This window comes from Macadamia integrifolia, chromosome 10 (genome assembly GCF_013358625.1).
Source record: "Macadamia integrifolia cultivar HAES 741 chromosome 10, SCU_Mint_v3, whole genome shotgun sequence".
Classification (NCBI taxonomy): domain Eukaryota; kingdom Viridiplantae; phylum Streptophyta; class Magnoliopsida; order Proteales; family Proteaceae; genus Macadamia; species Macadamia integrifolia.
In genome coordinates, this window is record NC_056566.1 from 1,453,556 (window position 1) to 1,464,578 (window position 11,023).

The 11,023-nt window shown below is 39.2% G+C and overlaps 1 long non-coding RNA gene across 2 annotated transcripts; it reads left to right on the top strand.

Annotated features, from left to right (window-relative positions):
• Positions 1-2,836: 2,836 nt before the first annotated feature.
• Positions 2,837-9,539, top strand: LOC122090985. 2 transcript variants are annotated; one of them, XR_006143782.1, is made up of 3 exons: positions 2,837-2,851; positions 8,885-8,986; positions 9,215-9,539. It is a non-coding gene; the product is annotated as an uncharacterized LOC122090985 (long non-coding RNA). The 2 variants fall into 2 exon arrangements; XR_006143781.1 differs by lacking the exon at positions 2,837-2,851 and adding an exon at positions 3,208-3,665.
• Positions 9,540-11,023: the final 1,484 nt, after the last annotated feature.

The following is an 11,023-nucleotide window of genomic DNA, read 5'->3' on the forward strand; positions in this document are numbered from 1 at the left end:
AAAAAAAAAAAAGAATCGAGAAGAACAGAAGGAGAGAAGAAAGAAGAAGAAAAAGAAGAGGAGAGAGTCAAAGAAGAAGAAGAACAGAAGAGAAGGAGCAGAGACAAAAAGAAGAAGAAAAAGAAGAGGAGAGAGTCGACGAAGAAGAAGAACAGAAGAGAAGGAGCAGAGACGAAAAGAAAAAGACGAAGAAGAAGAGATAGAGAGAGGAACATACCTGGTTCGATTTGGGCTTCTGCCTTTCTCCTCTGGTTCCGTCTCCAAGAAGGAGATCCTACCTGTTTGTCGGTGAAACCCCAACCCACAATCTTATTTTCTTCCTGATTTTATTTTAAATTCTTTTGACTTGCCAGAAATACCCCTCCCTTTCTCCTTTATTCCCCTTTTTGTCCCATATATTTTTATTTCCAAATCAAACCCCTATCCCACACGTGATTGATATACCTTTTTGTGGTTTAGTTTGAACTAAAAAAAAAAAAAAATCCCATTCTGTCCCTGCCCTTTAAGCCTCCAGTTATTTACTATTTTACCATTATTCTTTGAGTGCTATTTTGTTACTCATCACCATGGTAGCCAATAGTGAAGTTGTTCAACAGCTGAATTCTTATAAAGGAGAAACTGATACAAAATTTGATGCTCTCACTAACATGGTCACGTCCCTAAAAACAATGGTGGAATCTATGCAAGTTTCTATTGATCGTTTGGTGGCAGCAGATAAAGGAAAGAGTCCCATTCAGTCTGGGGATTCCTCCAACACCACCCCACAGGATCTGCCGGGAACACCACCACCACCACCACATCATACACCACCACCACCACCTCCACCACCATATGGGACTGGTAGACATGATGATGGAGCAGAAAGAGCAGCAAAACTGGATGTCCTTGATTTTTATAGAGACAATAATCCAGAATTGTACCTTGACTGGATTCACAGTTTAGATACATTCTTCAGATGGTACGGGTTGACTAAGACTCAAAAGATCCTATTTGCAGAGGCCAAACTGAAAGGCACGGCTCGAGTCTGGTGGATCAAGCGACAACAACAGAACCGAACCCAAGGCTTTGGTTTGGTCAATACTTGGGCTGAAATGTATGAAGTCATGAATCGGCGATTCTTGCCTTCTGATTACAAGCAACGCATGCATCTCAGATTTGCACAGTTGAAACAAGAGAATTTGACCGTTGAGGAGTATGTTGCTAGATTTTATTATTTGGCCACTTGTTTTGACTTTGAGTGGGATGAAGAAGTCTTAGTGGCCCAATTTCGCAATGGTTTGCACCCTCAACTTAGTGCTGCCCTTGCATCTAGTCGACTACCTACCATGAAAGACACCGTACAAGTAGCATATCAGGTTGAGGAAAGTCTGAAACGCCCATACAATCGGAAAAATTTTTGTAGAAACTAGTTCCGTTTGGCAACAGTCTCCTACACAAGAGAGGTCATCTAGCAAGCCACAGGCAAGTGCTACATCTCTGGCTTCTTCACGACCTAGTCGGCCATATTCTCCACCTCGACATGTTTTTGAAATGTCATCTTCACGACCTACTCGCCCATACTCACCCCCTCGTCGTGGTTCAGATAAATCTTTTGATTCTTCAAAATTTATAGTTCGGTGCTACTCATGCCATGGATTTGGACATATCAGTGCCCAATGTCCCATCCGTTTGGTTGTTTTTATTGATAAGGATTCTCCTATACCGTATATTCCCGAAGAGCAACTTGGTTCTGACACAGTTGATTTAAGAAAAGAGCGTGCAACAGGTGAAGTCAATGACACTCTCAGTGACGATGACCAACATCCTTTTTATGTCATTCGTCATGTGTTGACCACTCAGAAGGCCACTGAAAATGAAGATTGGCGCCGCAGTAGTATTTTTCAGACTCGTGTGAAGTGCAATGATCAGTTGCTAACCTTGGTCATTGATGGAGGTAGTTGCACTAATGTTGTCTCTAAAAATACTGTTCGTAAGCTGGGATTGAATACATAACCACATCCTAATCCTTACAAGGTTGCTTGGGTGAACAACACTAATCTCAAAATCACAGATAAGTGTTTGGTCACATATTCTATTGGTGGATTTAAGGATACAGTCCAATGTGATGTCCTCCCTCTGAAGGTGTGCCATATCCTTCTTGGTCGACCTTGGTTGTTTGATAAGAAAGTACAGCATTGTGGTTATGCCAATACCTATGCCTTCAAGCATGCCAACAAGACTATGAAGTTTCATCCTGCCAAAGATCTCCCTGAAATTAAGCTCAAGAAGATGGTGGGATCGTTCCTCATTCAGCGTATTCCTTCAGACGGTCTCCTCGGTCCTTTCCCTAACTCGACGAAGTTGAGTTCTTTTCAGAGGAGGAGAGTTGATGCAGATACGACTGCCCTTTCTTGGTTGGACCAGCATGACCGGCTTTGGAAGCCAAGAGCCAAAAAGAATCGGTCCAGCCCAGGGTTTTGGTCCAACAAGGGTTGGAAATAAAATTAGTAGTTTACTTAGTATTTTATTTCATGCTTTTATTTTCCAGACTTGAACGTAGGAGTAGGATTTATTTCCTTGATTTGGTTTCCTTTTTATAGTTGTTTCCTAGTTTAGGCTAATTTCCATTTCAATTAAGTTTCTAATTTCATGTTCCTATTTTTCTATATATTGGTTGTAATCGATTGAAGATTTAGAGAGCAATTTGATTATTGAATGAGTGTGTGAGTGTGATCCTCCTTTTCCCCTCTCAACTCTGATTTCCCCTCCCTTCTCTAAGGGTTCTCCATCAAGTCCCTTGCTCGATAGCTTTATCAAAGGAGACGATTCATATAGGAACTCAAGGTTTAAGCTCATACCATACATTTCCAAGGTTAGTATGAGGAGCAAATTAAATTTGTTTGTGACCCACAGATGTGATTGAACATAATTATGCTTACTAAAAAGATATATATATATATATATATATTTTTTTTTTTTTCTATTTTATTACTGCATATGCTTATTATCTGTCTGTTCAAGAGATGCAAAGTAGAACATTGTGCTCTCTCCCCTTCACCCTTTGGTAAGAAATACAGTAACAGACATGCTCACCTAACACATACACAGAAAAAATTGTGGTAGGGAATTCATAAGGTTTTTTAATAATGTAATTATAACTTGACTTCTGGTTGATAGGGAGTTTGTATTGCAAGGGTACAGACCTAGATCACTAGATGAAAAATTCAGGAGATGGAATCTCATGAGTTTGGATCCATTTTTTCATGTAAAACATTGAAAATATCTTCCAAAAATTATTTAATTAGTTACAGGTTAATTTTTGATAATTTTATCTAAATTATGGAGTTAATTGAATAAATTATATTGCATTTCCTATAAAGTTAGTAAAACAAAAGCTGCTTCATATTTTATTTTTTTTCATCCATATCATTGAGGATTATTTATATAGGTATAATTTAACTTTAGTTTTATGGAAAATATTTTCAATTTTTTTTTTCTTAGGACAAACATTCTTACAACAACAATGAGTGTGCAGCTTACAACTACAAAGAGTGCTAACTGCTAATTATGGGTTTTTCCCCCTCCTCTAGAGCTCCTGGGTAGTAAAGCAAAGTGTTGGAAAGAAAGCCATCCTGGTTGGTCAAGCTCTTGAAATAAACTATTTTTGGGGGAAGAACTATTTGGAGGTAAAATCACACAAACCTCTGCATTGATAGGCCATGGACTTGGGATTGCCATTTTTCTTTCAAACAGTACTTGTTATGCATGCCATGCAAACCAACATTTTTTATGATAAGACTTGGGCCTATTATGTTGGTGTATGATGTCTTGTATTCCGTTGCAGTTTAATCCAGGGAGTACTGGTGCAGCACCGAGACAGGCAGGATGGCGGTCCCGCTAGCCGGTTAACGGGCCGTGGGGGTTGCAAGGGGGCAGGAGGCCCCCTGCATAGCAGGGGGTGTGCCCCCCCCCGCTCGAATTTTTTATTTGAGGGCAATTGTAGTTTAATCCGGATTAGAGTTTTTATGTGAGGAAGAGTGCTGTAACCCTATTCTCCATTGATAGTGAAGCAGGATCTCATCTCACCGGGGATGTAGGCAACCTTGCCGAACCTCGTAAAATCCGTGTGTATTGTTTGTTTTGTTTTTTCATTATCTTCTGCATCGTTTTAGGGTTGCGTTTCTACAAATTGGTATCAGAGCTCTAGGTTTCCGTTTTCTAGGGTTTACAATCACGATGGTAGGGAAGGGATCGAATGTCAAGTATGACATCGAGAGGTTTAATGGGAAGAACAATTTCACCCTCTGGAGTCAAAGGATGAAGGATCTTCTGATACAGCAGGGTTTGGCGAAAACGTTGTTGGGGAAGTCGAAGAAACGTGTAAAAATTACTGACGAAGATTGGGAAGAGATGGAGGAAAAGGCGGTAAGTGCTATTCGATTAAATCTTTTTGATGATGCCCTATAATATGTTGTGGGTATCGAATCTGCACTGCAGTTATGGGCGAAACTTGAAAGCATCTACATGACGAAGTCCTTAACGAACAAGTTGTTCGTGAAGAAGCAATTGTATTCTCTACAGATGGAGGAAGGTATGGATCTATTAGAGCATCTTAACATGTTTAATCAGATCATAAGTAAACTTGCAAACCTGGAGGTTAAGATCGAGGATGAAGACAAGGCGTTACTATTGCTGTCGTCGCTTCCAGAATCATATGATCACCTAGTAACGACTCTCTTGTACGAGAAGGAGACCCTTGAGATGGATGAAGTCGCAGCTGCCCTCATGTCCAATGATACAAGGAAGAAGGCCAGTAGTACGAAATCTCAAGGGGAAGGTTTTTTCGGAGGTGACAAGGAGCAGGAAAGAGGAAGATCAAATCAGAAGAGATCTGTGAAGAGTCGATCGAAATCAAAAGGGGCAAAGACAAAGGTCTCTTGTTACTATTGCAAGAAGGAAGGTCATCTGAAGAGAGAGTGCTTGAAGAGGAAGGCGGACTTAAAGAAGAAAGGTGTAGATAAGGCATCTGAGGAAGCTAGCGTGGCTGACAGTTCAGATGGAGATGATGGAGATGTACTCTCTTTATCATCCGGTAAGAATCGACCTTCTGATTCTTGGATTTTAGATTCTGGATGTTCATATCACATGTGTCCACATAAGGATTGGTTTGATACATATCAACCATATAATGGTGGGTCTGTCCTAATGGGGAATGATGCCATATGCAAGACCATTGGAATAGGCACTATCAAAATCAAGATGTTTGATGGGATAGTGAGAACCTTAGCAGATGTGAGACATGTACCAGAATTAAGGAAAAACTTAATATCTTTGGGGGCACTTGACTCAAATGGTTGCAAGTACATAGGAGAAGGTGGAGTTCTCAAAGTTATTAAGGGTGTAATGGTTGTCATGAAGGGATAGTTAGTAGGAAACCTATACAGACTCATAGGGAGCACAGTTATAGGTGGAGCATCTGTGACTACAGATGCAGTATTTGATACAGATGATACCTATTTGTGGTATATGCGGTTAGGGCATATGGGAGAAAGAGGATTGATGGAGCTTCATAAAAGGAAAATGTTGAAGGGAGTAAAAACTTGTAAACTGAACTTCTGCAAGTATTGTGTGTTCGGAAAACAATGCAAGGTTAGTTTTAAAACTGCAAAACATAAGAGTAAAGGGGTGCTTGATTGTACACAGCGATGTATGGGGTCCTTCAACAATAAAATCTAAAGGTGGGACAGAATACTTCGTGACCTTTGTTGATGATTACTCAAGGAAAGTCTGAATCTACTTCATGAAGCATAAAAGCGAGGTGTTCACTAAATTTAAGGAATGGAAGGCTAAGGTAGAAAGGAAGACAGGAAAGAAAATTAAATACTTGAGAACAGATAATGGAGGAAAGTACACATACAATCCGTTTCTAGAATTGTGCAAAGCTGAAGGGATTACACGTCACTTCACGATTCCAAAGACACCACAACAAAATGGTGTAGCTGAAAGGATGAACAGAACACTTTTAGAAAGAGCTCGGAGTATGAGGCTGAATGTAGGGTTGAGCAAGAGATTTTGGGCAGAAGTAGTGAACATGGTATGTTTCCTCATCAATAGGTTTCCATCAAAGGCGATTGATTGTAAAATTCCTAAAGATGTATGGACAGGAAAACCAGTAGATTATTCTATTCTAAAAATATTTGGTTGTCCAGCCTATGCGCATGTTGAGAGTGAGCAGCGTTCCAAGTTAGACTCAAAGTCTAAGCAATGTATCTTTCTTGGTTTTAAGAAAGGTGTAAAGGGATTCAAGTTGTGGGATACAAGTTCACAGAAAGTTGTGGTTAGCAGAGACGTTGTGTTTGATGAGTCTCATATAGTGAAGTCAAATTACAATTCACAAGCAGTTGATAAAAATAAAGAAGGTTCTACTGTGCAGGTGGAGTTAGGTGAGTTAGAAACAACAAGAGAGAATGAGTCATCAAGTGACTTACCAGGACAACAGGAAGCAGTAGAAGTTCCCTATACTGTGGCAAAGGGTAAAGGGAAGCGCACTCACAAAGCACCTATGAGATACGGGTTTGAGGACATGGTTGCCTATGCCCTCACTGTAGGTATAAGTGGTCCATCTTCCTACCATGATGCTTTGAGTGATGCACAACATGATAAATGGGTGACAGCTATGATGGAGGAAATGGAATCTCTACAGAAGAACAAGACTTGGGAGATTGTGGAAAAACCCAAGGGAAGAAAAATCATTGGGTGTAAATGGGTCTTTCGTAAGAAAGAAGCAGCATCTGAGAAGGAGCATGAAAGGTATAAGGCCAGACTTGTAGCCTAGGGCTATGCACAGAAGGAGGGGATAGACTACAATGAAATATTCTCTCCGGTGGTGAAACACACTTCGATCAGGTTATTACTTGCTTTGGTGGCCATGTATGATTTAGAGCTTACAACTTGATGTGAAAACTGCATTTCTTCATGGTGACTTGGAGGAACAGATTTATATGGAGTAGCCTGAAGGTTTCAAGGTGCAGGGAAAGGAAGACCATGTTTGTCTGCTTAAGAGGTCGCTTTATGGCCTTAAGAAATCTCCTAGGCAGTGGTACAAGCGCTTTGATTCTCACATGATGAAGATTGGCTACACAAGAAGTGAGGATGATAGTTGTATTTATTATAAAGTGTCAAGTGATAATTCTATTATTTTGTTGATGCTTTATGTTGATGACATGCTCATTGCTGCAAAGAACAAACATGATATAATCTCTTTGAAGTCTTTGTTGAGTGCTGAATTTGAGATAAAGGATCTTGGTGCCGCTAAGAAGATCCTTGGCATGGAAATCCTTAGAGATAGAAATGCAGGTAAACTTTGGGTAACTCAGAAGAGGTATATTGAAAAGGTGCTAGAGCGTTTCAATATAGAAAATGCTAAGCCGGTTAGCACTCCGTTAGCTGGCCACTTCAAGTTATTTGAAAGAGAATGCCCTACAACACATGAGGATGTAGAGCAGATGTCTCAAGTCCCTTATGCTAGCGCAGTTGGGAGTCTCATGTATGTTATGGTTTGTAGCAGGTCGGATTTGTCTCATGCAGTCAGTGTTGTTAGCAGATACATGAGTAATCCAGAGAAGGAGCATTGGAATGCAATTAATTGGATCTTCAGATATTTGAGCAAGACTAAAGATATAGGTGTTATGTTCAGTGGCAAGGGAAGCTCTATAGAATTGGCAGGTTATGTTGATTCTGACTATGCTGGTGATTTAGACAAGAGGAGGTCTACTACAGGGTATGTGTTTACATTAGCTGGTGGACCTATATCATGGAGGGTGATGCTTCAGTCTACAATTGCATTGTCCACTACAGAGGCAGAGTACATGGCAACAGTTGAGGCTGCCAAGGAAGAAGTCTGGTTGGCTGGACTGGTTAGTGAGTTGGGGTTGGAGCAAGGAGGTACAGTGTTACATTGTGACAGTCAGAGTGCCATACATCTTGCAAAGAATCAGGTGTTTCATGCAAGGACAAAGCATATTGATGTGAGATTTCATAAGATCAGGGAGCTTGTGTCAGAAGGCAGTATTCACTTGAGAAAAATTCATACATATCTCAATCCTGCAAATATGTTTACAAAGCCAGTTACTACAGAGAAGTTCGAGTCCTGTTTGGACTTGATTAATATTACTCATTGTTGAAGATGAGGGACGCACCAAACAGGTGCGGGTTTGTACCTCAAATGAGGTACAATGATGAAGACGTCTACAAGTTATCTTTACAGGAGGCTCGACAGAATTCAAGCCAAGGTGGAGATTGTTGGTGTATGATGTCTTGTATTCCGTCGCAGTTTAATCCAGGAAGTACTGGTGCAGCACCTAGACAGGCAGGACGGCGGTCCCGCTAGCCGGTTAGCGGGCCGTGGGGGTTGCAAGGGGGGCAGGAGGCCCCCTGCATAGCAAGGGGTGTAGGGAGGCGCAACCCCCTGCTCGAATTTTTTATTTGAGGGCAATTGTAGTTTAATCCGGATTAGGGTTTTTTCGCTATATATTTGTAGCGAGGGTTTCTTTCTCTGTAATGCAAGCAATACGGAGAGGTGTGAGGAAGAGTGCTGTAACCCTATTCTCCATTGATAGTGAAGCAGGATCTCATCTCACCGGGGACGTAGGCAACCTTGCCGAACCTCGTAAAATCTGTGTGCATTGTTTGTTTTGTTTTTTCATTATCTTCTGCATCGTTTTAGGGTTGCGTTTCTACATATTGATTACAGAATTTGGGGGATTCCTTTTTCCTTTTTTTTTAGATGATGGTTTGAGGTCGTCCTGGTTTGGAAATGAGTTTGTTTCATATTGGGCATGTTGCATTAATAGCATGCATATTAGTGTGATAATATATTAATCTTTCAAGTGGAATGATATCTTAGCTTGGGATCGACATTGGCTCATCCACAGTTGCAAGAGGTGTGGTTAGTCTTGTTCTTGGATACCTAAACAATCCGGTAATAGAAATGGCATTTCTGATACAGGTGAGACAACTGTGCCTTAATACTGTGACAAAGAAATTCGTTGGTTCTTCATTTTGGTAATTGTGATAAATCCCTTGCAGTTACCCCAACTTACCTTTAAATGATATCACAACCTAGACCATCAAAACACAAAGACATAGTTTTGTTACTCGTATTTGTTTCTTTCAAGTACAAATCACGTAAGAAGCTATGGGGATTTTCATTTTTGTTCTCATTTATTTTTGTCAGGTGCAATGAAGTTCAGTAGAAGTTTCAAAGTTCAGGCTAATTAAGAGAGGTGGAATTGCAAAAGATGACATTGCAATGTGGACAACAACAACAATGTAGTTTTGTTTTTTTTTTTTTTGGTATTGGTGAATCGTCGAAGTGGTGAACAATTGAATGAAGTATATGTATTGACCTATTGAAAGTATGATGAAAGACGATGAATTTTTTGAATATTATAGTACACTTTTAATTTACATGAAGGTATTGAATTCTAGATGGATGTGTATTTTTGTGAAATGAGCAATGTATGAATGTAATTACAGGTAAAAAAAAGTATTGAATTCTAGATGGATGCGCTTTTTTGTGAAATGAGAAGTGTATGAATGTAGTTACAGGTAAAAAAAAAAAATGACTTTTAAAACAATTTATGTTATATAAAAAATCAGTTTTTGGTGATGGAAGTTACGAAATCTGTCGCCTAAGATACTATTACTAACGACGAAAAAATATATTGTCGCTGTATTTAAATACATTAATGACGGGTAAAAAGTTGTGGCCTAAGATAACGTAATAGCTACGGGATAATTAAACTATCGCCTAAGATAAAGTAATAGCGACAGGATAATTAAACTGTCGTCTAATTATGTATATTAGCAACGAATTTATACTGTCACCTTATATTAATACATTAATGACAGATATTTTGCAACCGTCGCGTAATATAGATTGCTCGACAAAAGCAATTTTTCCGTCGCTAACATGCCGATGGACGTTTTAGCGACATAATGGCGATGGATATATGTTCCGTCGGTGATAGTATAGGCGATGGAAATGTGATTTTTGGCGACAGTTTTTTTCCGTCACCACAAATGCAATTTGTTGTAGTGTGAGGGAGAGAGTTCCCTAAAAGGCACCGCGGTTGTGTGTCAATGCATGGGCTAATGGGGGTGCATGTAGAGGAATCAATAGAGGAGGGATCTCCACCTTTCATGAGGGGCATTTTGCTCTCCAATGTGTCTCGGTGCAAGGGTCACGTTGTCTTTCAAAATTTTTTTTCCCCATCTTTTTATGTTTTCAGTTAAAAAAAAAGTATTATAAAGGTTTATTTTATTTATTTTATTTTGTTTTAACGTATCTTCGATCAATTGTACATTCCCTTACCGTATAGAGGGTTTGTTCGTTACCTTTGTGGGTCCCACCTCAAGAGAAACCATTTTTTTTTGGTAGAACCTCAAGAGATACTAGGGAGAGTGGCCGATTTCATGACTTTGTAAATGGTTTCTGAATGACATATGAAATGTGATTAATGGATTCCCATGGCTTTATAATTCCATTTTGGCAATAAGATTTGAAATTACTTTTTGATTTATTCTAAAACCAATTTATTTTAAGAAATTGAATTTATATGTAAACAAGTAATTGAAATTAGGTTACAATGCTTCCGTATCATTTCATATAGTAAGTACTGCAAAAAAAAGGTTGAGAACATATTTTTATGAACAGGGAAGAATACATTGAAACTATTGATGAACAAGGTAAAGAAAGAAATTATGTGAAATTATAATGTTACTAAAAAAAAATTGGAAAAAAAATTTCTGACTGGGTCTGCGACACTTGGACTAGTGCGGGCCCAATGAGAATGCATATGGAAACATCAATATGTGTGAGATTTTTATCTTTCATAAGAGTGTGCTAGTTTGTGTCTAGGTATAGAAGCCATGCTCTCGAACAAATTCTTTCTTATCATAAAAATTTAGAAAAGATTCGTAGGATTATTATGTGAGGGTACATTAGCACCTTTTTTTTTTTTTTTTTTTTGATGAATAAAAT